The sequence below is a fragment of the Corvus kubaryi genome, unplaced genomic scaffold (assembly GCF_017639235.1).
Source record: "Corvus kubaryi isolate FWS band 111438036 unplaced genomic scaffold, C.kubaryi_AGA036_p1.0 37382, whole genome shotgun sequence".
Taxonomy (NCBI): Eukaryota; Metazoa; Chordata; class Aves; order Passeriformes; family Corvidae; genus Corvus; species Corvus kubaryi.
Window position 1 is genome coordinate 504087 of NW_024581124.1, and position 25877 is coordinate 529963.

General features: G+C 48.3%; 1 long non-coding RNA gene across 2 annotated transcripts; it reads right to left on the reverse strand.

Annotated features, from left to right (window-relative positions):
• Positions 1–12567: 12567 nt before the first annotated feature.
• On the reverse strand, positions 12568–24790 carry LOC121667889. 2 transcript variants are annotated; one of them, XR_006017183.1, is made up of 3 exons: positions 24727–24790; positions 17345–17597; positions 12568–14272 (listed from the first exon to the last, which is right to left on the reverse strand). It is a non-coding gene; the product is annotated as an uncharacterized LOC121667889 (long non-coding RNA). The 2 variants fall into 2 exon arrangements; XR_006017182.1 differs by lacking the exon at positions 24727–24790 and having other exon boundaries at positions 17345–24319.
• Between the last annotated feature and the right edge of the window lie 1087 nt (positions 24791–25877).

The following is a 25877-nucleotide window of genomic DNA, read 5'->3' on the forward strand; positions in this document are numbered from 1 at the left end:
TGGGATACTAAACTGGCCGAGATGGGGCTCGTCTCGGTCTGTGCGCCAGGTACTATCCCCACCCAGTGATTGTGCCTAGATGTTTCTGTCCCTAGCAAAGGTGGTTTTCAGTCTTATTTATTATGCTTAAGTGGGATCTCACGGGATCTTTGGCTTTCTGTTTTGGATTTGAGCCAAATTGATTTGGTGAGGCTGCAAAAAACTGACTTTTAGTCCTTATTTCTTACTTTCTGATATGTTCTCAGTTTTGAAAAATATTTGTAACTTTTATTTGTAAAAAAACCAAGCTGCCACACACAAATGTACCCATGAATGCCTTATTTAAAGACATGTGCTACAATATTCCTGTGAACTGAGTTTCCTTCGCTTTTGATTCTGACCAGTGTAAAAAGTCACTTAGCCTTAATATTTCTCTTGGGCATGTATTGCAATAGTTGGGGGGGCCTTTGTTTGGTTGGGGTTTTTTCCCCAATAAATGTTGTTCTGAAGGACTCTCGAGTAAGTCCAGTTGAAGTATGTCTTACTTTGGAAAGGTGTAATACAGTACTTAAAGAACTCTTCAGGCTAATGTTAATGTAGGAAGTGCAAAAATTATAGCTGTGAAAAACAGTGGCTTGTGCTCACATGCAAGTACTGAGATTTTAGAGTCTGATTCAGGTGTCTTTATTTACTTTGGCTGCTCATAATTCACCTTTTCAGTCCTTCCCCCATGGGTGAGGACTAGAGCCTTGGAGAATCTCAGTTTTTTTATTGCTGTGTGGTGGTGTTTGTTTTCTATATGATTTTATCGTCTGCCCAAAGCTGTTGGGGCTCTAGGGTAAAACATGAAATACTGAGAGTTGTAGATATAAAAGTTGGGAATGTGGTTTTGTTTCTTTATTTGCCTTTATTTTAAGGTGATAAATTTTATACCTCCTGTCAAAATCCTCTATATGCTTCAAGGTTAAGGGAAAACTGTTTGTTTTGATTTCTGATGCTAGCAGGAAATAATTCTTTCAAATAACTGACAGATGCTTTCCCATTTCTTGCTTACTACTACAAGAACTCTCTGAAAAGGTACACCAGTGTTGCTTTGTACTCTTCCTTTAATAAACCAGAAAGGCTTTTGGGGAAAGAATTAGAGGGATCTGTATTTATAGTTGTTCTCAGCGGGAATAGTTGCTAAAGACTACTCTGTCTTGAAAGCAATCTCAGTGCATTTTGCACATATGTATATATCTAGTTCAATGTGAAATGACAAAGACTTCCTTAGATGTGTTAATTTTGGAGGCAAGTGTGTGCCTACAGATATTTTTTTCTCTATTTCTGGAAGCTCTTTAAAGCTCTGTATAACTGCTCAACATATGAACACTTGCCTCACATTTTGACTCTCAGTCAGGATGAATGAGACCCGGGTTTGGTTCTTGCAATGGGCTGGAAAGGATGTGCTGCTCATTGATCCTTCATTCTGAATGTTGAGGCTAAATATAAACCAATGTTTGTATTTAAGTGGTATAACCATAATTTAATTTATTGTGATTGGGAATATTAATTGGATGTATCTGTTCTTATTAGGTTAAATTAGCATATCTTTTTAAAGAGAAAAAAATACAGTCAAAACAAGCCTGTAACAATGACTCTTACTCAGCAGTATTTTTAAGCCTGTTAGTTTTGCTGAAACTTCTGTTTTCTGCTTGCCTTCCCCAGCACTGAAGCAGTAGCTGGCACTGTAGATGCACCATGTTTCACACCTGTCCTAGACAGAGGCTGAACTGTAGCAGTATCTTCTTCCAGCAGCAGCATCCTGCTGGTGTCTGACTCTCTGCTTGGCATCCTTGCTGCCTGTTTGTTAAATTCCCTGCTGGCAGCTGGGAACTGGCTGAGAGCCTGTCTGAGATTTGTGTATGGAGGGTGTCTGATGCTAATGCCCCTCTTTCCTAGTTTTGAGTTCTCATCTGTGCCCTTTTGGTTTTGCAATTTTCTCTTCAAAAACATCTCCTGTAGTCCAGCCCTGGGCCACCAATCGATTACCTTTGATAATTAATTGCTTCATAACATGGCTGTTTCATCAGCTGCCTTTCAGGAATCCATGTTTTTGGGGTTACAAGACAGCACTTGTGATTGTGTCATTAGGCTTTTTAAGGAAGCAAAAAAAAAAGTTACCCTCAAACAGGAATGCTCAAAGCTAAGGAAGTACTCTCCTCTTCATTGTGCTTGTTTCTACCCTGTGGGGTAGGAACCGCAGGAGATGGTTTTCTTCCTCAAGGAAAACTAAAACACTCAACCTCACCAACCTGGAGTTGCATAGGAAACACAAGGCAATTCGAACTTTACCTTAGGGTTTTTTATGCATGCAGGTCACAAACAGTAATGAACTTTAAACATTTTAAAAAACCTTAGGACTCTAAAGGAATAAGTATTGTATACCTCTTCCCTTTCATTCCAGGGACATTCTAAGCATCTTAGTGCTCCCATGTTTATAAATTTTTCAGTAGGGTGTGTGGTATTTACACCTAATAATTTCTTTTTACTCTCTATGCAAAAGGTGGAAACCCAGCATTAGCTCCTTCTCATCTGTTTCCTGAATCAAACTTGCTGTAATTGCAGTAATGTGTGGGAATCAATTGAGACATGGTCAACCAATTTCTCTGAGGACAGTAATGTTTTACTTTGGGTGTGTATGAGCAAGGAAGGAATATAGTGAGCACCTTGAAAAGTAGACTTCAGCAGCTGCACCATTCAATGCTTCTTTCTCTTTAAATTGCATCAAATTGAACTGATTAAAAAAACCTTTTTACTATATTTGGTATTGTGCTAATTCTTAGCATAAAGCTCACAGAGGAATCCTGTGGTAGCTCTGATACTGATTCAAGCTGCTGATCTGAGAGGGATTCATCTGTCTTCAGTCCTTGGGGAAAATGGTGTCCTGCTTCATTAGGATAAGAAGTGTTAGAAGCTGTATGACATCTCAAGGGTACCAAACCCTTACAAAACACATTACAGATTAATCAGAATGCATGCAAGCTGCAAAGCTGCCTGATTACTTCCTATGTGCTTTTTTTTAATTGTAAAAATAATGTGCGGATGCTGGCTTTGGCTGTCTGGAGGACTGTCAAGCTTTGGCTCGGATCTATGGCTCCTTGCTTGATCTTCCTGAGGGTTATGTGTTTATTCACCTAAGCTTCATTTTCTGAGAGTACTCATTAGTAGTACAAGTGTGTGCTTGTACTTGTGAAAATTGAAGTAGGTGGGGTCAATCTAAGTGCAACTCAAACCACGGTTGAACATAAGACACAGTAGGTGCCCGATGTTGTTGTTTTTCTTCTGCTGATGCCTTCACAGCCCTATCTCTGCCTGCCTGGCCGCCGCAGCCTGGAAGGATCGGGCTGCCTGGCTTGGCCGGTGCCCGCAGAGAGCCCCTACACGAGAGTTTCTCTTCTGTGCGCTTGAATGCTGATGGCTACTCCGTCCTGCCTGGGGAACAGCCCTGTGGATGAGCTGTATAAAAACTTGCGTGGGGTAGATGCGAGCAGGGCCATTCTGAGGAGAAAGGGGCGGGCGCGTTTCTCGCTCTCTCGGCGCTGGAGCCCGGAGCGGCGGCCGCTAGTCAGCGCTGCTCCTCCGCCTTCCGCGCCGCTCCCCAGCGCTGCCGGCTGCCTGCGAGCCGTGTGCCTTTGGCAGCCCGACAGGGTTTCAGCAGCGCGGCTTTGATCGCCGCAGATTTATACTCTTCGGGGGGAAACAAATAACATCCGCTTCCCCCGCGTTACACTGCTAAGGTGATCAGCTGCTTCAAGACCGCCCGTGCGGCCGTGTCTCCTTAGGTGCGCTCTGCCAAGTCATGTACTGCTCGGTTATTAGAAAAGGAAGTTTAAAACATTAGCATAAGCTCTGAAGCTGTGCTTCAGGCGTTTCTGTTTACTATTTTTCTTTAGGATCGTTGAAGTGCGGCCAAGGATGAAGTCTGTTTGCTTACAGTATACATTTAAGGCAGTTCTCTGTATTGTAAAATTAAATACCGATTTCTGCTCGGTGGGAGAAGAAAATACACGAAAGGATCGTTAAACAGGGAGCTCTCCTTGTCCTGTCATGTACAACAAAACATATTGCATTTCGCAAGATCTCGACAGTAAAAGCTAAAAGAAAATTATCTATTCCTAGCTAGAATAGGTTGCACGTCAGTGGTAGTTACATGAACACCTCTTATCCCTAGCGTAGCTCACCTGGCTCTCCTTGGCTCTTGCTGGGCCGCTTCCCCTGGAGTAGATCCTGTGCCATCCGCCTAGGATTCCCTTTGGCATGAGGATGAAAGCCGAGCTGCCGTCTCTTACTAACACGGTATCGGTTTGCGAGCCGCTGGGAGGCTTCTGCCAGCCATCCTGCGGGGATGCAGCTCCCGCTGGCTTCATCGGTCACCCACGTCGCGCCCCACCAGCCGTCCTCAGTGGGGACAGCAAGCGGCGGGTCCAGCTCCCCTTCCTGCCAGTACAGTTATTGCCGAGGGTTTTGTTCATGTGCCAAAAGAACGTAGAATTTTTTTTTTTTCCCTGCATGTCTGCCCGGCGGTGCAATTTGAGTTTCTCAGCATCCGCAGCCTGCCGGTGTTCTTTCATGTGTAGCAGAAAAATGCTGTCGCACAGGAGCCTTCCGCGATACCGGGTACCAGTTATTTGCGTGCCAGCCGCTGCTAGCGGCGATCCTTGGGTGATGGTAGGAGACCCTCATTGTCGTAGAGAAACTGTTCTCACGGCTCACTCTGCCCCCACCCCTCTCCTCTCCTGTCTGCCGGGCACGACCGGCGTCTCTTTATTCAGCCTCGCCCGTCGCAGCGGGGCGTGGAGGGAGCGGGGAGGTCCCACGGCGTGCGCCGGCCCCGCCGGAGCCCCCGGCTGCGGGCAGAGCCCGGCCCCCGGCGGGAGTCCTGGGCGCGCACGTCTCCCATGGGCGAGCTTCTCGCCGGCTGGGCGCGGCGGTGCTTGGCCGCAGGGCCGACGCCCAGGGACGGGGCTGCGTTGGGCAGCGTCTGTGTCCGATGGGCCGGCGGAGAGGGCGATTCCTCCGCTGCCTTCACCCGACTTCCTCTGGCCAGGCGGCAGGTTTAAAGCCCAGTAGCTCAAGAGCCCGAAAGGCTGCAAAACAGAATCGTTGTGCCTCCTTGTGCCGAGAAAACACAGCAGCGACTCAGTCAGTACCTGCCCGGGAGAGGGAGTCGAGAGGCTCACGGACGCCCTGAGTGCTTGTCCCCCATCAAGGACGCCCGGAGGCCTTCGTGCTTAGGGTTGTTCTAACCGTGCTCTCATACAGCTTGTGGGAGGGCTTCCAGCCCTGTCCGGCTGCTGACACTGTGAGACAAACACGCCTTAATGCATCCCCAGCAGTTCCCATCCTAGTACAAACCCATCTAGCTCGGTAGCTGGTTTCGGTGAGCACACGGAAGGTGATGTGGTAAAATAATTGCATAGGCACGTGTTTAATCACCTGTCTACTCCGCTTGTATCCTCCCCACTTGTTCAAAATGGGAAGGGTCATGACTCGTGCCAGCAACATCCTACTCTGGGCTAGCGTTGGGTGTGCTTGTGACTCAGTTGCCAAAGGAAAAAAAAAAAAACAGAGCTCTTATAGCATTAAACCTGTGCGGGTAAAACAGACCTCGAGAAGTGCAGAATGCAAGGCTTCTCCTGAAATTGCACCCAAGGGAGCACCATCTGCTCTCTCTTGCAAATATTATACTTTTGAACGCATTACCTCTGCCTTCACTGGGTGAGGATGTGCAGATGATTACTGTCGAGCTGCAGGCAATTTTCTATAAAGCTGCACAGCAAAACACGTTTATATTGTGCTGCGTTTCCTCAGCAATACAAACCTACGGTGAGACTGGCTCTCAGTCGAGCTTAGAGACTTCAGTCTCCAGGGCAAAATAGTTTAAAATGTTAAAATATTTGTCTCTCTCTATGGGCGCTGTTTATTGTAAGCAATTAACTGAAATCTTGCTTAAGAAGTCCCAGCAGCCTCGGAGCTCCTCGGTCTCGGCTCTGGGGGAAAAAGTGCTTCGTAATGCCCCGTAGGAAAACTGCCATTCCCAGGGCTAAAGCCGGGCGCCGGAGGACAGGAGGGATGCTGCTCGGCAAGGGGCGGGGAGGGGCGATCCGACCGGCGGGAATAGATTCGCTCTTTAAGGGGTAAATTCTCAGTTGGGAGGGTACAACTTCCCTCCTCCCTACTCAAAAAGGTAGGGGTACTTGTGATTTTTGGAGGCGGCAGCTGGAGTTGAAGAGACACCGTCCTCCGGGAGAGCAGGGGTTGGGTAGCGGAGAAAAGCCTGAGAACCCTCCCAGGACTGGAAATATGACATAGCTTTTTCCGGCTTCTTGCCCAGCGACACCCGAAAGCCGAGCCAGGGAGCGAGTGAGCCCCGCAGCGCTTGTTCTGCCGGGACGGGGAGGTGGGGTCCCGAATGTGGGGAGCATCAGAACAAAGTGAATATGCGTGTCAGTGACGGAGAAGGAGGGTTTCCGAGCTCGGCGGTCCTCAGCAGGGCAGGGGCGGGGGCTGCGTGGGGCAGGGCGCAGGCGTGGAGTGGATGTACAATGGGAGCTGGCCAGGGGAGGGTGGTTCAGCATCCTCAGCACTAACCTGCCACCAGGGCAGCTGCTGCTCTGCCCATAGCACGCTCCTGGTTGGTACCCCGAGGCGGAGCTCCGGCAGCGGAGGTTGCGCCGGCTGCGTGCCAGGGCACTGGCCCCACCGAGGGGGAGATGCTGCGTGGGGCGACCCTGGGAAGGCTGGTGCTGAGTGGGATGTTACATTAAAAGGTGCTTTGAAGGGAAAATAATAATAATGCTGAATGTGGCTTTTCTTTCCAATCTGCTTTCTGTGCTCTTCTGCATAGGAAACTTGCCCAGTCTAGATCGTTCTTGTCAGAAAACCACCTTGACACTAGATCATATTTTTTTATATCTGATGCCTTAAGAAACCGAAGGAAAAATGATTGTTGTTCAGTCTGAGACACTATGGTTTATATGGAAAGAATTCCTTAATACCTAATCTAAAATAAAATTCAATCTGCATAAAGTGTTAACTAAAGTCCAGGGATCTTTTGGAATGAATAGGTAGAGCTATGCTTAAGGTACTGGGCTGGGACTGATGAGCGGCACACAGTTTGTAGCTGCAGAACTGAGTGACCCCAAAAACGTGTCGGTACTTCTTCGTCCCATCTGGAAGAGAATATTATAGGTTTTCGTTGCCTTGTCTGTGAGCAGTGCTCTGGGTACCGGGGCAGGTGTCCAAGAAGCCAGCAGGAAGACTGGGTGACGTGCCCAGGGCTGCCCAGGTGAATCCTTGCCCTCCCCAATATCCTTCTTCCGCAGCCCCGCGGAAGATCACCCGCTGCCTCTCTGCTGTGGGCCTGCTCGGAGCAGGTTAAAATGGCGGCGGCCACCCTGTCCCTCGAGGGCAGGGGCTTCTGCGTCCGGCTGTCCAGGGGCTGCGGGGTGACCGGGGGCGGGTGGGAGCCTGGGCACGGCCGCTACCGCCCGAGTGAGGGAGGCTGGGTGTCCTGCCGGGAGCCAATGCCTCTTTGGCCCGGGGTGCTGTAGCCCCTGCTCGAAACTGCGGGGTGACAGGGGTTCCTCACGCCTGGCAGCCCTTCTCTGCTCTGTGCTTTCCACCGCCGGGACTGACCGGCTGTAGGTGGGAGACTCTCACTCGCTTCTTTGCGGGAAATGCGATGAAACGCAGTGCAGCAGCGGGGTCACCCCCCAGCCTCCCGGGGGGCCCGGGAGCAGCTTTCTCGACGGCACGGTCGGATCAGCAGCGAGCTCTCTCCAGGCTGGTCTCCGGGGTATTTATGTGCATCGGTGGGTTTAAATTGAATAGAGAACAGCCAGGGAAGGATGTTCTTGGATTTTGGGCAGAGATAATCGGAAATGTGTGACTGAATAGCCTGAGCAATACTTACTCCTGACGTGTCTCCCCTCCGCCCAAATCTATGTTACTGTGTGCCCCCAAGTTAATAAAAAATTTCGAGATGTATATGTCGAGAAGTGGTTTTAGCCGGTGTCCCCTTTGACCCTCCCCCCCTAAGCCTGTCCTCCCCGTCTCTGCTGGGACTGGCGGACGTGACTTTTTGCCTCAGCCTTTCACGGAGGGGAAGGCAGTGGCTTCAAGCACACCTTCCCCGACGGAAGGGGGGCCGCCCTCTGCATCCCTGTGTCACCGAGGGGGAAGATCCTCAGTCTTTAAGCTTTCCTTTTGGTCAGAGCCTGAGAGCAAAGCGGCGGTACCGACTGTCAGCGGCGTCCTCTCAAGAGCCACGAGCCAGAGACCCTCGGAACCCCCAAACAATCCGTTTGCGGGAGCCGGTTTCACCCGGCAGCAGCTGTCGGGCTCAGCCGACTGCGGTGCACTGGCCTTTCCTGAGCACCGAAAATGAGTCCCCGGCACCGAAACCCTTTCTTCCTGCCGGCGGTAGCGCGGCTGAGGCTGCCCGTGCCGCTCGGCGGCCGCACGGGTGCTCGCCGCGCCGTCGAGGTAGCGGGGGCGGAGCGGAGCCCGGGCGAGCCTCCCCCGGTCCGGGGAGCCGCTCCGCCGCCGGAGAGGGGAGGAGAGGCAGGCTGGGGCTTTACCCCACCCGCTGTGGTGCCAAGAGCCATTCATTCAGCTAGTCCAGGATTTAAAGAAGACCCCTTACCCCACCGGCTCCCGTAATAAAGGGTGCAAGTGGAAAACTATTTTTTCTTTTTTTCTTTTTTTTTTTTTTTTTTTTTTTGTGTATGTGTGAGATTTCGGGGGAGGAGATTGGTGGTTGTTAGTTTGTTATGTTGTCTTCCTGTAAAAGTTTACCTTTCAGTAAGGTTGTCTGCGCATGAACAGGGAAACAAGGGGAAGAAGGGATCTGATCAGAGAATTCAGACAGAGATTCAACCGGGGAACACCAAAACTACCCTTTCACTTGTTCCAAACACTGCTATAAATGTCCTAAGTGAATCACTTTGTGTTTGGGGATAGGCAGCGAGAAATCCTTAGCTTTGCTCGTTCTTGGTGTCTGAAACATCTTGCGTGTGAAGGTGACCTCCATACTTCTCTAGGGCTGGTGAGACAGCCCCTTTTCCTTCAGAACAGGAAGGTTTTAATTTTCTCCTCTCAGAGCATAGCCTCCCTTTTGTTTGAATTTTTCAAAATAATTTAGAGATGTGTTAAAGGTGTATCTGCTGTGAATAGAAAACCAAGTAACAGAATTTTGTGCTGGAGGGCTGTGTAAACCCAGATGGCCATCACCCCAAACTTGTTCTGAGATACGATGGGAATTCACAGTGGTGGAACAAGCCAGTTTGTTTCTAGCACTGTGTGATAGTGGCTTTTGTACTTTTGTAAATCGCTATAGATTTTAATTGGGCAAAATGCTCACAAAGATGTAGCAACTCCTGGCAAAGGTGTTACTTCTTAGCATATCAGTGTTTGAGGAAGGCAGGGCTCTGCTATTTGTTGAAGTAGTAGCAGGGTGATTCTTTAAAACATTTGACTTATTACATTCTTGCAAAATGATACATACATTCGAGTTTGCACCATGACAGTGGCTTATCCCTGTCATCTGATTACTCTCTGTGTCTCAAGATGTGTGAAAGGCTCACCTACCTCCCAGGTGAAGTGAGTAAGCAGGAGTTTCACAGTCGGTGTCTGATGCTGAGCCCAGGCACCGTACCTAGTTTCATGCAGTGCCACAAAGACTATTTTGGTTTGCCCTAAGGAACTTCCATTCTCAATTAGCCACCCACCCGCTGTTCTGCTAGTTCCTTATGGCAGAGATCCCTGCCCATGGAGCTTCTGGTGACAATACACTAAAGAGAAGAGCACTGTTTTAAAGCTCTGATGCTTTGAGACTTTTCTCCCCATCTGTTCACTTCTGAGCAGAGGGATGTGTCCTTTGCAAGAATGCAGGGCTGCTAGATCCAGGCTTTGCCTGGGGAAGCTTTCCATTCCCAGGAAGGGTTTAGCTGGAGTCTCAGAAGTTGTGTACAGATTTAGCCAGGCTTCAGCTGAAAAGCTGGATAGATAATGCCATTGTCAAGCCTCCAGTGGAGCAGTTTGGCCACCTGCTACACCCTTTGGATGGAAACAGGATGTTTATTGGAGGGCTTTCCAGGAAGGGAATGTACTTTCAGGTACCCCATCTGAACAGGGCTCTCAAGGAGTTAACAGTGTATACCTTTTTCCTGATCAGCTGCAGCTAGGATTTAGATTTTTTTTTTAATGTGTTTCATCCTCTTTCTTAGCACTTAGTTTGTTGTAATGGCCAGAACATGTCCTATCCAGTCTGTGCTGAGATGAATTCTGAGGACTGGATGTGGAGCAGTGGCAGGATATAGCCCTAAAACCCAGCAGCTTGTGCTTCCTGCAGGGAAGCGGCTGTCTATGGCAGCCCTTCTAGAGGCAATGTACACCCTCTGCTGCAGTGGAGCGAGCGCAGTGATGATCAGCAGGTCTAGGGAAAAAATTCTATTGTGCCTTGGTTTTTAGTAAATATGCTATGAGCTACCAGTGGTATTAGGTCTAATCATAGCCTCAAAGCTGTGGCTGGATTTATGTTGATCACTTTAAAACAAATCTCACAGATATATTTAGTGGAAGAATGTGTAAAACCCCAACCCCCAAATGGTATTATGTAACCAATACAGTATTTAAGTGCCCCCTGTGTAAACTAAGTGAAAAGCCTGCTGTTTGCTTTCTTTGCCTCTGTTGTGTATTGGTCAGCCGAAGTCGGGTGCTCTGTTTGCTGTTCTGATTACTATTTTAAAAGGAAAGATCTGTAGGATCATGTTATCCAGAAATTGAAAAAGACTTAAACCCCTCTCACTGAGCTTAAGAGAGGGATCTGGGGCTGAGTGAGAGCCCTCTCGTGGGCTGCCCAGGGGTGTCTATTGCCAGGGGAGCTTGTGCCATTTGAAAGCACATGCACATCAAGGATACAGCCCCACACAATGTACTTTGACTCTTTATTTTGGCATGTGTAGTGTAGCCGTTCGCAGCGGCCTCTGCAATCTCAGCCACAGGGTTCAGCTGAGCTCAGCAAAGATGAAGATGTGTTAGTGTAGGGTCAAGGAGATGGTGGGAGCTATTGGGCCAACTGGGAACGTTGCTGCTGCTCTATCTAGAGCTGATATCTGGTGAAAACGAGAGGTGGATTTCCTCTTGCTTTGAACCAAAAGGAGTTTGTAGGCTTCCCCCCTAATTTAAAGGAGTTTGTAGGCTTTCCCCCTAATTTACTGTTATTGATCTGCCATCAGCTCCTTGCCCAGTTAAATCCTTTATTCAAGGTGTTGGATCTTAGGAGCACAGTGGTTTCCCATTATTGCTATAATCTTTTGCCAGAGAGATTCCCCCTTCTCAGTAATGCACCAAAGTGGAAGTAATCGCTCTTTTTTCTTCTTGCATTTGTCCTTTCCTGTTTCATTCACCGATTGAAAAATGGCTAAAGAGCAGCCCCCATTTCACCTCCCCTTTTCCCTGATTGACTCAGCAGCTCCTGGGACAGAGAGAGGAAAGGGGCCTCGAGGTCACAACCTTCACAGTCTTCAAAGCCCCTGCCGCTTCCAGCAGCTGTCACAGCTCTCACTGACCATATCCCCAGAAGGTCAGCAAAAAAATAAACACTGGGGCCCGACAGGTCCCCTTCTCATGCAAACTGGCCATTTCCCTCCCCAGCTCCCATTCCATGCATAGATTACACATTGGAGACCCCCTTGGATTTGCACAGAGCTATGCAAGAGCAAAATGCCACAGAAAATAAAAGCAGAAGGGCTTCCTGGGCAGGCAGGGTGGGAAAAAGAAAAGCAGCTTCCTGAGCTCTCCATGCCCACCCACAGGCTGCTGCAGCCATTTTGTGTGCGCAAAGCCTGAAGGTGAAGCTGGGGAGGGGGCTGACTTTTCCCTGGGAGAAAGACTGCAGGGAAGGATTCAGCTTTTGTATCTGCTTGTGCATGTGAGGGATGGAAGATAGAGAGAACTCAAAATAGGAAATGAAGCATAGACTGTAAAAGCCTTTTCATCAGGATTAGATTGCATCCCTCTCCGACAGCCAGCCTGCTTTCTGCACTCACCTTCCTCTGCAAAAAGTCATGATGAAGCAGAAATAGTGCCAGGGAGAAGCACAGGTTCAAAAGGCCAGAGCGGAAAGGTCCTTTGCTAAAGGAAATACGCCTCCCCAGCCCTCTTTTATAGAAGTATCCATTTCACCATGGCCACTAATAATCAAAGGGCTATTTCCTGGCCTTCACAGCACAGCTCCCAGATGCAAAGCACTGTTCTCATCTCCATTATTGCAAACCCTTCCCCTCCCGCCCCACACTCACTTCTCTACCCGTGCTCCCCCATGGCTGAACCCAGCACTAGGGCACGACTCGAGTTTTTCAGGCTCGTTTCCTATTCGCATTTTCGGCTTCTCCCCACAAGACCAAACGGGTGAGCAGCACACCGGATCGCAGGGCAAAAACTCGTCGAGGGGATTTTTATCTGCGAGGGGCTGCCAGAGAGGCAGGAGGGGCTGCTGACCTGCAAGAAAACCCCCAGGAATAAAAAGCAGGGACAGGGGACTCAGGGCTCACTTTATTTATTTGGTGTTGGCCGGGTACAGCAGAGGGGCTGCGCCAGGCTCCGGCCGGGGCCGGCGGGGCGGGGAGCGGCGGCGGACCCGGGGCAAGCGGTGCGCGGAGGCGCTCACCTTGCCCTGCCCCTGCGCGCACGCTCTCCGCCGCTGCGTGTTTAAACAAAGAAAGTTGCACAACCAAAGTCCGTCCATCAGTGTCGTGTGTATCCCCTCCGCCCCGTTAAGGTGGCTCTCGGGGGGCGGCGGGACATCCCGTCCCCGCACGCTGTCACCGGCTCGTCCCCGGCTCTCGCCGCTCCCCGGCGCACTGACGCCCTTTCATTATTGCACTGCTCGCTGCGACCGTGACAGTAGTGCAACAGGGAAAGAGGGGCAGCCCGGCCGGTGGTCCCAGCGCTGGCAGAGCAGCTGCGGCGGCTGCCGGGCTGGGGGCACGGAGGGAGAGCCCGAGTGGGGTGGAAAGATCCTGGCTTTGTCCCCGAGCTGGCCGCCTCCCATTAGAATGATGCTGGGGGGCAGCTCGGGGGGGGGGGGGGGGGCGGGGGGGGTTAAACCGAGGGCAGCGGCAGCGGTACAACGGAGAGGCAGCGGGCACGGCCCCCGTCGTATGGCTCCGGGCCCTGCCCCGCACCCCGCCGGGCCGGCGAGGCGAGCCCGGCCGCCCCGGGGAGACGCGCGGCAGCGGCCCCGCGGCGCCCGAGGACCGGCACGGAAAACCCCGCGGCAGCGGCTGCTCCGCCGCGCCCTGATCCGGCCCTCAGTCCCCTCCCACCACCCCTTTCCCTGGGCCCCTGAGGTCCCGAAAGGGACCGCGGGGACCACCTGAAATGGAAGGCAGGGCCACCCACTCGGCCATCCCGGCTGCTGTCAGCCCCCAGCTGATCCTCACAAAGCGGAGAGGAGATTTAACACCCCCATCCCTGCTCCGTTCCCACGTACCTCAGAGAGCAGCTCTCGGGAAGGGCCGGAGGCAGCGCCCGGCCCCGCTGCGCCGCCCGACCCTGGAACAGCCGCGGGTGCGGGGCACGGTCGAGGAGCCCGGCGGGCCGCGCTCGTCGGGCAGAGGCATGAGCTTTGTTTCGCGGAGGTTATTGGGATTAGAGCCTCGGCCCCTTTGTGCTGTGCTTTGCTTCGTACCACACTGGTTTTCGGGGTAGGATCAGGCACAGAAGCAGCAAGTACTGCTATGTATCTCCTCCCATCCTTTGGTGGGTGTTTACATCAGTATGTAATATAGACACCCTTCAAACGTCTCAGAACTCATACCATTTTAAAAAAGAGCCATGATGGGTTTCTCTGGTTTCAATCATTGCTTGTGTTTTAAACGCGAGGCCGTTTTGAATCCTGTGTGATAGCATCAAAAATATGCCCATTACTCACAACCTGAGTCACCAGAATAGCACGATTATTTGACACAAATAACATCTCTGTACAATTACTAGCTTATCTAATAACGCTCAGCATTTCACAACTTTTCCCTTAACTTGGTGGGCACATGGGATTATTTTTTCCTGCTGTGGCTTTCTTCTCTCCATGAAGAATAACCCTCAAAAGAAAAGACCCTATAAGCAATATTGCACTACTACCCTGATCACAAAAGCAGAGGCAATATTGATAGGGTCTCATCCTTAAGGTTAGGAAGCTGGATAATGTGTCTTGCAGCAGGTGACTGGAGGGAGCTTCATTCCATGCCTGCAAATGGGGAAGGGGTAAAAAGTTAGAAAGCAGTGCACTGCCCCTATGGATCACAGCACTATGTGCTCCTGGGAGAGTGGGGATGCAGGAATAGAGTAAATCTCTGACCCACAGAATCCATGCATGGGCGCTACACCTTTCTCCCAGGACACATTTAACTCCAGTATGGATTTTTTCCAAGTTTCTATACCTCCATCCCCAGTTCTCACTTTCTTCTGTGTAAAATTCTCTCCTTTATTAATAGCCTCAGTCAATTAGCTGCCTAGCTGTCAGAGGCTGGGAAGTGCTATTTATTTGATTAACTGATAGATGTATTTTGAGCCTCTTAGTAACAGGCATCAAGCCCTCAGAGAACTTCCTTTCCAGGACTGTCCTACTTGGAGAGCCCAGTGTTTTAAATATCCCTCCCTTCATTGGAAATCACGGGATTAAGTACACACCAAAAATTAGAAAGCAAAACAGGATCTCCAGGGCTGGCTCTCCAGCACTAACTTCACATTTATGCACACAGGTTAAACAGTGTTTGGAGACGCACGAGTGTTTTGCCCTAGCTTGTTTTGTTTGGCTTTTTCTTCTCTTCCCCCTCCCCAGCACCTTTTCTGTCCAAGGCTGGAAGGCACAATCTTCAGCTGGGGCTGGCTTAGTGTTGAACACACTAACAGCCACAGAAATTATTCCCAGGGAAGGGCTGAGACACCTCCAGCTTCAGGGCTGCTTTGCCAACTAGACTCTTCCTCTGCACTCTGGCTCCCAATTAACCTGCCCCAGCGCATTTGTCACGTAGGAACACTTGAGAGTCCAGAGGAAGGGGAAGGAAATTTCATTCCCAGGCCATCCCAAAGCAGGTCATGATTTTGACACATTAAGCTTCTCTTTTCTCACTCTGCTTTCCAGTGCATTAAATAGGAGTGTAATGAAGGGACAATCCCCTAATTCATGGATTCCTGGCTAATTTATCCATGCCACATTGATCTGGTCTTTGCCATTAGAGGTCCCTGGCTTTTGGCATGCTGGTGTGAGGCAGCCCTGCATCCTCTTTGATGCTGCCTGACTTGCCAAAGAAAAAGGAACTGGGCAAGCTCCATTCAGTGTTTGGTTTTTTCCTAATGCCCAATAAAAAAAATCTCTAATCTGTCCCAATCCCTCCTTCTTCCCATCCTTTGTGATGCTTGTGGAAGAAAGCAGGGATCTTTTTTCTGCATTATTTATTTATATTAAATCTTTGCTCACTCAAATTAAAAGGCTATATTCACAGAGATTGCTGAAAGCAGCTCAGAATTGAGTTTTATCAAACTTCTATATTCTCGTTACCTTGGTAAAACCTCAGGTTTAATCCTGCCACTGCTTCTCAACAATCCCTGCAACCTAGACATCCAGTTGGACTGAGAACATAAAAAATGATGCAGCTAGGCTCAGCCTTACCTTTCCATCTATTCTCGTCCAGTCTATTTTGTTTATTGTTTACCATGTCTTTTCCACTCTTCAGCCTCGATGTTATCTCAAACAAGACTTAGACATAATACACACAATTTAACTTCTCCAGTGGCCCAAGAGGCAAACCCACTGGCAAGTTTACAGTGGAAACACACAATCTGCACATGAAGTGATGTTACTGATGCATGGAGAGTGTGGGGGAAAGCACAATTTGACGACTTCCTTACAACTTAAATACTTCAGTAGTTGCAGAAGCTACAACTGGCAGGGGAGGGTAAGGGATGTAATTAGAAACATCAGCCACAAGTTCCAAGCAAAGGCAATTAAGTTACTTTATGTTTCTGGATCTGTGCTGAGAGCCTAGATGTGTCTCAAAAACGTCCTTATCTCTAAGTGGTATATTGGCACAGGCCTCCCCACACATTGCCTTTTTTGGTTGGTTGGTTTTTGTTTGGTTTTTTTTAACAAAACAGGAAAAATAAAGACTGAATCAGCCTCCAGTAGTATTCCAATAGTATTCCACCTAGTTTGCAAATGATATGCAAAGCCTGGGTTGCACTATGTCCTATAGCAGGGAGACTCTGGAATGTATATGGGGGTTATTTTAAAATAAACGTTTAAACACGAGATTATGAAATGCATGCTATTTATACACTGTGAGGCTCAGCATCTCTAGATATGTTTAGAAACCTCTCTTGCCTTTAATCACAGTTATAGAAACTAAATGGAAATGTCACCCAGACTAGTATGGAAATAACACTTTATATGCTGCTCAATAATGGAAGCTCTTTTTTTTGGCAGTGCGTGTGAGGGAATCCACAGTAGTGGAGCCTTTGCTATGTGTTTAAGTCCCCTTTTTCTGGTGTTAGGAGACAAATAGACTGAAGTGTCCTCACGATGAAGCCTTGGGATAAATAAAGTAGTGAGCTGAGTCTCTGAAGCTGAGAGGCCTGTGCTCTTCATGAGATCAGACCTTGCCTTCCCTGGTTTAGCTTAGGGAGCCATTTCTCCTTCCCTTTGTTGCTATTTTGCTTGTTTGTTTCTCTTGTGGTTAAAGATGCCACTCAGGGCAAGCGGTTTTTTTAAATTTTCATCTCAGTTACAATCTCACAAAACATAGAACGGCACAGTCCAGCCTTGTTTTACCAGTCACAGCAGCGAGTCCTCTAGCCAGACGAAAGGAGACCATTTAAAAGCCATCTTGCAATTAAATACCTTCTATAGTCTACAATATTTTCTGCAGCGGAATTGACACTATTACCAAAGGTCAAAGCAAACACTTTGGAAACAGCTGTAGGCTGAAAGTTGATTTAGAGTTTTCCATCCTATTTAATAATTTTATCATTGTTTTAAAACTGGGAAGTGTTGCCTTTTTAATTCTTTTTTTTTTTTTTTTTTTTTTTTTTTAAGAGAGAGAAAATTCTTAGCATTCCAGTCCTGGCTCCTTAAGTCTATCTAGCAAGTTTGTACAAATCTGTCCAGAGAAAAAGGGGATTCTTGCTTCCATGCAAGAGTCAACTTGTCCAGGTGTGAGACTCCAGAGAGTAAGGGTTGATAATCCTCTCTGAAAACATCACCTTCCCAAGTGTGTTTCACCCACCAAGCTCAGGGATTCTGTCACCCACAGACACTTACCAATATGTTCCCCTTCTCCTGAAATCAGGAGGGATTACACTCCAGAATGTCCTGCCATTTGATTCTTGCTTATAATATTTAGTTTGTGGGTTTCAATAACCCTTTTCTCAGCAGCAATATTTCCTCGGCTGGCAGAACCCAGATCTGCGTCAGTGAGCTCCATTAAAAGGAATGACAGAGCTCCTTAAACAGCCCAGACTTTGTAACCCCACAATACAGCTTTTCTGCATGGTGTTTACCAGCGCTCTGCTGTCTGATGGAAAAAAAAAAAAAAAAAAAAAAAAAAAAAAAAAAAAAAAAAAAAAAAGACGACTTATGGTACTAAATGCAGGAGGAAAATAGGGCTAAATACTATCACCCTGGAAGTGCCGATCCCACCGCTGGCCCTGCATGTACAGGGCAAGTGAAAGGCCTTGGCTTGGGGAACAGAACATGTGGGGCTGATCCTGAGGTCCCCCAAATAACTCTTTCCCCCACGGCAAGGGCCAGACTCCACTCACCACACACCCGGCTGCCCCCAACCCGCCCATGCCTGCAGGGTCAGGGTGTGGTTTCTCCCCGGGGCCCCAAGCCCGAGTCTCCGCAGCCGGGGCCAGTGGCACGGCACGAGGGGAAGCGGCACCTCCTGCCCCCGCCCGGCCTCCTCTCTTCCCCAAACCACCCAAGAGCGGCCAGAGCAGGAGCGACCTTAACACAGATCTAGCACTCAATGCAATGACTCAAAAAGTCCCCCTGAAAAAAAAAAAAATCCCTCTGAAAACTTAAACCATCTGATTTCACTTTCCGCTCCAATTGGTTGTGTAGCCAGGGCGCAGGTCTGGCCTCCTCCACCACACTAATACCCTATGTGTGCTGCCTCCACAGAGGAGGGGTTCTTTTAACAAGTTTATGCAACAACAGGATGGAGGCTCTGCCGGAGCCCTTCCCCCCGCAGCCCGACCTGATTCCCCGCATTCCTCCCGCGCCCTCCCCCTCCGACCCAACTGGAGACAAACTCTGGCATCTCCACACACATGCAAATGGTTTCCCTTGCACAAATACAGACTCCTGAAGGGGCCTTTGCTTCCGAATCCCCCCTCTCTTTTTTTTTTTTTTCTTTCCTCCAGTGCTTTTTTTTTTTTTTTCGCTGTTACATTCCTCAGCCAGGCAGGGTTAAAAAAAAAAAAAGAAAAAGTGGGGAAGGGAGGGTTTGGAATGTGTAACCTCCATCCCAGGCCCAAATCTGCAGGGAACCTCGTCCTCTGCCCCCACACCCCTGGGGCCTGCCTTCCAGAGAGCTGGCGCTCAGCAAAGGGCGTTTGCGGGCTCCATTGCCCCAGCCAGAGCCAGGAGCCCTCAGAAAGTTGTCCCTCTCCCTCTGCGAATGGGATATGGTCCTTGTCATCACACAGGCCTTTCCCTGTATCACAGGCCTCAAATTCCCCCCACACCCAGGGGAGGTTTTGAAGTGTAATGACCATATTATTTTTAAAGACATAAGTTCATACAGAAAAACAACCATGCATCTATTCCCCCTGTGATTTCTCCACCTCCAAACAAGGCAAGCTCACATGTCTGAGGCCATCTTACAGCCCAGCATCAGCCCCACCAAGGCTTTCACTAGCACTTATTTCCACTTGCTGATGGGCTCCACGAGCGCACACACACACAGAGAACAAAGCATTGCCCTCCTCCACGGTGGCTTCCAGCTCCTCGCTGGTCCACCCTTCTTCCCTTCCTCCTTGGCCAGGGGCACCAAAAGGCCCTTCGCACTCCCATCCTGGTCACTCTTGTGCTTCTATTGATGGCATGGGGGGAAGACACCCCCCTAGCAAAGCCCTTAGAGATTTCACTCTCTCCTACCTCTTCATTAACCAAGAATTAGAAGGAAGAAGAGGGGAAAGTCCCAAAGCTAAATAGGCCTCTCCGTTCCTTAGCACACACAAAAATAGCAACCATGCTACAATGCAGAGATGGATGAAAAGAAAATCTCCAGAGAAAGGGAGCCATGCCGGCTCGGGTTACCTCCACTGAGGCCTGGGTGTGCACCGCATGGGCCACCAGCACCGTGCCCCTCCGGTTCAGGCATGGAGGCTTAGCCTTCTGTTCTGGGCATGAAAGGGACACAGCCTTCAGCTCACCCCAGAAACAGAAGGGCTGAAAAGGTGTCTTTTGTCTGCTCCCTCGTTCATTGGAGAACTGGAGTGAGTTATTGAGGATTCAGCTTCTCCTCGACCCTCTAAAATGGGACACGCTCCCCCCCTTAGGATGTGGTCCTCCATTTTCTGCCTCCCCATGGCTAACTCACCAGCACATCCTGGCCTGGCTTGGGATGTGCTGTGCAATCTGAAAGCACTCGTTTACCTAGATTTGATTTCCAATATGACGGCTCTCCCCACCCCCACCCTTTGCTCCCAAGGTAACAGCTCAAGGCTTCAGGAAAAAAAAAGAGAGAGAGAGAGAGAGGAAGGTCCCATCCCCCAGCCCTCCAAACCCCTTTCTTAGCAGCTGCAAGCGAAAATACCACATCTGCCTCCAACTACACCACGAGTGACAGTCACCAACATATTGTTATTTAAAGATCAATTCTGAATGCAGTGTTCCTGTTCCTAGGCCTACATCATCCTTGCATCTCTCAGCCTCGCTCCACGTTGCTGTTGGGAAGGGCAGGGACAGATTGTCTTTCAAATCCTATTGATTATTGTTTAGGTATCTTGCACTATTTTTTTTTAAATGAAAATGAAGGTACCAATATTCCTTTAATCTTAACAGTAATTTCTCTAAAAGTGAAATACGATGGAACTTGAAAAATACATCAATAGGAAGCAAAAATTAAATTGTCTGTAAATACACGTGTATATATTCAAGTCACTGAATTCTATATACAACAGTAACACCCTTACGTTCATAAACCCCTAATTTTTAGAGCAAAGGAAGAAAATATTCAAAGCTGGTCACGATATTTTTAAAGGTGGTGATTGCTCTGAAGGAGGACAAGAGGGCTTTAAAATGTGAATAGGCCAGCTTTTTATTTTACAACTTGGACACACAAACCCAAGCTAGTGGCAGAAAGGGCAATCCATTTTGTACACTGAAGCAGTCAAAACGGGGAACAAAACCCAAGGAACTTCCATACAGACCACTCAACCCAAACACAAAATAAACAAACAAACACAAGGGTAGGGATTTTTTTTAAAGCAATTTCTACATGATCTTGGTATTTTAATGCTCATTTGAGCCTTTGTGGTGGAGGGAAGAAATCAGAGTAGGGGGCTGGTTCCCTACTAAAATGCATTAAATAACTACAGAATGCCATAATGTCAGGGGCTGGGTGTGCAACAGTAACTGATCATAAAGGATGTATTAGGACTGGAACCAAATGCTTTGACAATATTATTGCACTGCTTTATTTGTGCAGACAGTAGTGCAACATTGTCAGAGCCAGCGATACCAGCAGCCACTGTCACGTTCTGCACAGCTGTCCCTGCATCCTTTTGTAAGGGACTGTTACACTACAGTGTTAACCACAATAACGTTTTTATGTTTAGCCCCAATAAAACTCTGCATGACAAAGTTTATTTGCAATCGTAATTAGACAAAGTAAAAGAAAAAAAAAAGAAAACAACAAAAAGTTAGTTTAAAAAATGACAGAAAGAGAGGAAAAAAGGGGAGAGGGATAGAAAAAGACCACTGTTAGTATGGCTTGTTAAACAAACCATTCCAGTCTTCTGCTACATGCCCAGTATATCTAGGCACGGTACGTTATAAAGGTTTTATACAACAAAATATTTTTCTACAGTAATGGAGAATAAAACAAGAGGGGGCATAATTCAGCATCCCCAAACGTATGTGTTTCCATAAAACCCAAATTGGTCAGTCAATGAATCTGAACTAGACAATTTAAATAAATCACAGAAAGTGCCAACCCTTTCCTGTGCCTTCAGAAGTTTTCTTAATTGTGCTGTGATTTTATCATGGTTGACCAGTACAGATGAAAAAGCCTGGGGGGTGTGGTGTATATATAGAATGGTATAAATACACAGTGCTTTGATTTGCTATGGAAAATGTTACAGAAATGATGAGACCTGTGTACAAAAATACCTAGTGCCTGTGCTCCAATCTCACACGTATCTGTGTGTGTGACCACTCAAAAATTACAGCATAAACACCACAGATTCTTAGAAACAAATCAACAGCATTAAATCCCTATATAGACATTAATAGGGACCACCTTAAATACATAGGATAAAATTTCTCTAAGGGGAGAAAGTATAAAGAAATCATCAAAAATTTCAGTGTAGATATTCTATGGAAGAGTGTAGAAATTAGTAATTAATTACTCACAAGCTATTGGTAAACAAAGCAGGTAATGGGACACCTTGAAAGCTCCCAGAAATGTTTGGAGCTTACGTCTGAAATAGGATGTGTTTAAATTATTCCAACCCATTTCTATAGACAGACACATAAGAATGTATAACCCAGAATCTCACTCCTTATTTAAAACCACTCCCACATGTATAAAACCTTATTTCACACACGTGCATAAATACACTGGAGGAGGCATCTATTTTAGGGTTGTTTGCCCACTCTGAAGAGGGTGGGCTGCTAAAGGGGGTCATGTTTCTGCCAGCCAATGCCCTTTTAATATTGCACTGCTCATCATAATTGCCAGTAGTACAACAGAAAAAGGGCTCTGGACAACAGCATACTTCAGAGACTTTCCAAAATAAATGATAAATCAGTTAGAAACTTCTCCAAGTGATGGCTTCTGTGCATGTTTTAGTCTAAAACAGATTTGTTACATTAAAAAAAAAGGAGTTTCTTCAACAACCACATTGAATCAATGTCATTCTTTAAAATTAGATTTTAATATTTCACAACTGCTTCTTCAATTAACTTCAGCAAGAATTTAGATGAGCTTGCTTTAGGGACTTTTTTTTCCTTATCAATAGTAAATGTACTGCATTAGAGCATGTGAAAGCAAATACCGGAACTGGGATTGTCCTGTTTGCATTTCAGCACCCTAGTATTTTACAAAAGTAAGTGTAGTGAACTAAGTCTTAAAGACACAATGGAGGATGAGTTAATAGCCTTTCTCTTGCTTTCATCTGAATCAGCTGTTAAAATAATTGGTATTTATTACATACATGCTTCTAGTACCTTAAATTATTCACTTCCAATTGCTAAGGAAGTCTTGCTATTTTAGAGGCATCTAAACAAGCTTTCAAAACAACTGCCATCCACCAGTGAGAGGTCTTTAAAAATCACCTGCTTGCTTCATGAAAACATTACTATTGTAATTTTTCCCTTTTCAAAAAGAATATATGGGTAGTAAGGAAAAAACATCAGTTAATCATTACAAATCAGACATTTGAAATAATTCTAGCAATAAGTAACATTTAAAAGTCAACTTGTTAGTCTTTAGGCTCAAACTGTTTACCATTTGTTTCTCTAGACAATTTCAAACTTAAAGCTGGAAAATGTAACTATTTGTTAAATAAGAATCACTTGAGAAATTATAAAATTCTTTTATTTCAAACAATGCAAAGAAATTCTATGCAAAGAAATCCAAACTTGAAAACAACTTTCCATGAATTGTATAGACAAGTAAGAATCGTACCAAGTGCTAAAATGAATTAAACTGATTCGGTTCTGGGGGGGGTTTGGGCTGAGTGAGAAAATGCACTACATGAATTCTAGTTGTCACTTTATCATAGTGGTATTAACAAAAAGCCAATTGATTTGGAAACATCCCAACCCAATTAGAATCTTAAATTGTATCATTTTTGTTTTCTCACTTCATTTTAATTTTTCCTCCTTCTTTTTTATTTTTTTTTTCTTAACAATAATTTACCCCTAATCCAGAAATCTAGGCTGGTTTGGAGATGTTTAAAAAAAAAAAGGAAAAAAGAAAGAGAGAGAAAGAAGGAAAGAAAAGGAAAACTAAAAGAATGTGCGTTAAACCTTAGGAAGTTTTCTTAATTCCAGAGCCCCAGGTCTGTGTTCGAGGGTACGAGCTTTCCTTACACAACTCAAAGACCACACACTGGAGGGAAACGGAGTGGAATTGGGGCAAAGTGCAAGAATGCCAAAGAAACACTTTGGGCTGCGCACCCTGGTTTATTGCAAAAACTCTGGACTATTTAAGCAAAGCATTACTTTTACGAGATTTAAATATTAAGCCAATATAAATACTGGCTGGAGATAGCATGTGACTTATTGCCTCGCTCTTTGGGGGTTTTAGCAAAAAAAAAAAAAAAAAAAAAAAAAAAAGCGCGAGCTTCTAAACCGGGATCTTTTAGCAAAGCAATTCTACGTGGTATCTAGAGAGACAGCAGTTTTGCTACGTTTAAAAATGGCAATAGTATTTTGCAGGAGGAGCGCTGTGGCACAATGAGAGCGGGCAGCAACCGCGAACCCTCCCGTGAAACAGCCCTCGGCGCGGGCTGGGGGTGGGGAGGCAGAGCTCGGCTCCGGCGACAAGAATTTCATTCGTGGGATCCCAGTCAGTTTCTCAGGAGTGTTTGCATAGGTGAAATGTTTGAGAGAAGGAAGGGGGGAAAAAAAAGCTCGCCACTATCTAGAGATTTCCAGCCCAGCCCGCCGGCACTCGTCTCTCTCCCGGCGCTGCTCGAAGCACGGGCGATGCGCTCCGTGCCGTCCCCGCTCCGCTCCCGGCGGGAACAGGCGCCCATTCCCCACTCCTGCCGCTCGCAAGTTTTATCCCCAACCCCGCTGCCGCCCTCGGCGGCTCCGGCCGCCCGCTGCTTTCAGCACCTCATATCGATCGCACGCCAGAACGCAAACCGACCAGCCAAACTTCACTCGGGGAATCGCCACACTTACAATGCGGGAGGAAAGGGCTCCCGCACTGCTCGCTCCGCGCGGAAACCTCTCTGGGAAGCGCACGGCCCCGCCGGGGAGCCTCCGCATGGGAGGTGGGCGAGGGGCGCCGCCGTCAAGCGGCTCCCCCTCCCCCGCCTGGCCCCACGGTCCCCGCCGGGTCCCCCCGCCCCGCGCCCTCGCAGCCAAGGGCGGGGGGCGCCGCTCGGCCCCCGTCCCGCCGCCGCTCGCCCCGCGGGCCATTGTCAGCGCCGCGCCCCCCGGCACCCCGCGCCCCCCCGGGCCCGCGCTCCCGCCATTTCCGCCCGGGCGGGCGGATGCGGCCGCGGGCGGCGGCAGGGCCGGCGGGCCCCGGGCCCCGCGCGGTACCTGGCGGCGAGAGGGACGACGGACGGGTCCCCGCGCCGCGGGGGGGAAAGTTGCCAAAAGAGGCGCAAAAGAGGCGGCGAGAGCGGCGCGGCTCCGCAACCCCCCGCCCGCCTCCCGCCGCCGCCGCCCCGGGCGCGCCTCGGCGCGGGTCCCTGATCGATCCGAACGTGGGCAAATCCTCCGGTACCAACCTCATGGCCTCCCCGCTCCAGCCTCCATCTTTGACTAGTTGACATTCAGCTCCTGCCTGACCAACTCCTCATTAGCATACCTCCCCCGCCATTGGCCCGGCCCTGCGCTAGTCTTTGCCACCGCCTCCGCCATTGGCTCCCGGGGAGGATGTTTAAAAATATTACCCCGGCGCCCATTGGCGGCCCGGTGCTTACGTCACGGCACGCTCTTTATTTTAACAATGAATGCACAAACACATTCTTCCATTCACAAATTTTTTTTTTTTTCAGTAGTTTGCCCGCCTTTTCTCCAACTACATTTTCATTGATTTTTTGTTTCAACTGAGGGGGTCCCGGTTGTAAACAGATAAATCAAAGGCGAACAGAGGGGGGACCTGAGCAAATATTATTTTCTCTCTCTTTCTCTCTTTTGTTCGGCAGTGCTGGTGTTGGGGGAACAAAACTGATCCCCAGGCGTCCCGGATCGGAGAGATGTGGTCGGGGGGGGGGGGCGGGAAATCTGCTCTTCCCGAGAGGTTGCAACTATTTTGTGTCTATTTCGGTTTCAAAGCTGGACCTCTTTCCCGCAATTAGGAAAAGCAACCTCTGCTCGGGCCAAACAAACTGCTAAATTAGTCAAATTTAGAATAGTAATTATTGCTGTGGGTGGGGAGCGTTTGCGGGGGGGGCTCGGTGGGTGCGTGCCCGCGGGGGAGGCTGCTCCGCTCCCTCCCGGTGCGGCGGGCAGCGCCCTGGACGGCCACGCTCCCCTCCCGCTCCTCCCGCAGCCGCGGGCTGAGCCAGGCAGGGGATTTAATTGTGACCGACTGAAACACACCAGGTCACTTCAGTGCACTTTCATGACAAGAGCTTTTCCTTTTGTATGCGCGGTTGAGCTGAAATCAGGGGATATCAAAGTTTAAGGGCTAGGGAGGGAAGATCTGTAGCATTTCTCTTGCCCTGCAAATTGTAAAACATAGGAATCGTTGCAACATTAATCAAAAAAGACTGAGAGAGTCATTGACTGTGAGAGTCTCTCTCACAGGGAAAGGTCTTGGTGAGTCTCTTTTTTGGAAAGGTTTCTGCCATATTGTTAACTAACAAACTCATGACTGTGAGGTTGCTTCCCCTTCCAAATACATAGTTCCTCACCTCTTCAACAACTGATTTCA